This window comes from Kryptolebias marmoratus, linkage group LG15 (genome assembly GCF_001649575.2).
Source record: "Kryptolebias marmoratus isolate JLee-2015 linkage group LG15, ASM164957v2, whole genome shotgun sequence".
NCBI lineage: Eukaryota > Metazoa > Chordata > Actinopteri > Cyprinodontiformes > Rivulidae > Kryptolebias > Kryptolebias marmoratus.
The window spans coordinates 18591592-18593819 of record NC_051444.1 but is presented as its reverse complement, the minus strand read 5'-3'; positions in this window follow the sequence as shown (position 1 = coordinate 18593819).

Genomic DNA, 2228 nt, shown 5'->3' with positions numbered 1-2228 from the left:
CCAGGGTCTTTATACTCTCCTCTTCAGGTGTGTCTACAACAGGATTATGGGTTGGGGTCCACATTGCTAGGCCTAAAATAAACCTGTGCAGGGTGGACTCCACAGACAAACCTACTTTTTAAACAGCATTTGATCCCTCAAGGATTTCCTTTGTCTGTTTTGACTTTTTTTTGTAAACCTATTCTCTTTAACCGTACTAAACATTAGTAGTTTCATCTTTCTTTGATTTACAAATGTTGTCTTCACAACCTTTTTTCAAATCATATTTGTTGAACTCTAATAGTACTTATTTTTTCGCTGATGACCTGAGTAAAGGAAGTCTCCTGAGTGCCTGATATGAAAAGCTGTTAAAGTTGTATCAAAACTACTGTCTCCTTCATGGGGATGATCGACAGCCTTTATAAACTTGTGCATGTGTAGAAAATGGTAAAAGGTTCCTGTGGGACTGTGCTCCCTAAGAAATGAATTTTAAATTGTATAAAGAAGACTGATTGGTTTCAAACAACACCATGGCTTTGTCACCATCAAGGACACCAGATTAATTCGACTTCTGATGCACTCGTGTAAATTCATTGTACAGTCTTAAAGATTGGGTCATCCATTAGATCGATGTTAACCTGAGTTTAAACGTTGACGTCTGAGGAATCCCAAATAAATGGGGTTTTGATTCAGCTGTGTCAAACCTGAGCATTTCTTAAAGTACAAAAAGGGGTATAGTTATTTATCCGCATTTAACATTGTGCCCAGATTGCAACATGTCCGCTTCTGTCATGAAATTATGAGCCGCAATTTGTTCAGTTTAATTAGCACATATAAGCCTACCATCCCGCCCTTGAGTCCCGGGCTTATACAAAAAGCGTAAAGATGAATTGTGAAAAGAATGCGTGTTTTTTTTTTCTCAAACGCTCCCCTCCCTCTCAATCTCATCAGCCATCGTGATTAAGGTTTGGCATTGGGGATTGTGCCGTCTTTTTGGAGAGATATTTCAGCTGCATTTCTGACACTCTGAAAGGAGAGGAAGATAAAGGAGGCGTCGGGGAAAAAACTCCTTCCCGTTGTGTGAGTCCTAGAGAGGGCCTTGAACCCTGCCATTCATGCCTTTCTCTCCATCAGCTGAGTCTAATTGCCAGTGAGGACAGGAGACCCCAGGCCTGATCGTTCCTTATCCTCTTTAGCGCTTTCAGGCGAGTGAAAGGCGAGCTTCTGCTTTTGATCTTTTCTCTGATTCGCTTTTTCTTCTCTGTCATCCCTACCATCCTCTCCTCAGGAGTGACACCAACTCCTTTCACTGCCTGCCCCCATCTCCATCTGCCCAAAATAATGACCAAGGCCCAGGCTTTATTAAACAGAGGTGGAGAAGGGAGGTCAGCGCTGGAAGAGGGAGAGGGAGGTCTGGAAGAGGAGACCAAACCCGTCTCAGGAGGAGTGCCCCCATTTCCAAATCTACTCCGTAGCCTCTCTGTGTTCACCCCAAATTCATCCCTTTACAGTTTTCGTGGCCTTGGCCAGAAGAAAGCCCATTCTTTTAACGGGCCGCGGACGTGAAGACTCGTCCTTTTCCCAGAGGCGCGGCTACAAAAAGACCCCAGGCTGCTCGAGACAATGGCGCCAGTGTGATCTCTAAGCCAGGCTCGGGATAAGACGATGCCTTGCTTACCAGTCCCATGGGAGGGTGGACCCACTGGTCATTGTTGACGGCTAATGGACAGCATCTTTCCACTCGCCGGCCCCCCTGCAGACTGTGACTGTGTTCGACGTCGCTTAATAACGCCGCTCCGTCTCAACCCGTGGAGGAATTCTGTCGAGAAGAAGAGCAGTCTGTTTGCAGAGGAAGATCGTTCCCCTCACAAATCTGAAAAGCACACACTGAAGGGGGGTGAATGCAACCAAAGACAGCATTCAGTGGGGAAACTCAATATAACGTGTGAAAAGACACAGCAATTAGAACCCCCTAATTCAGCAGGAACAATAAAATTAAACCTTTTTTTATTTTAAACCCAGAACTACGGACAGCTGATGATAGTGATGAACACGAGGAAAACGTCGCTCCACAGCTACGCTTTCAGCAGACACGACTGGAAAAGTCAAATGTATTACTGGATTGACTCTAGTTGCATTAATGCCAGTATTTTCCCCTGATTCAGTGACTTTAATTTAACTAACTACGTGCTTGTTTATTTCATCCATCCATTTTCTTTGTGTTCTGGATCATTGGGGGGGGGGGGGGG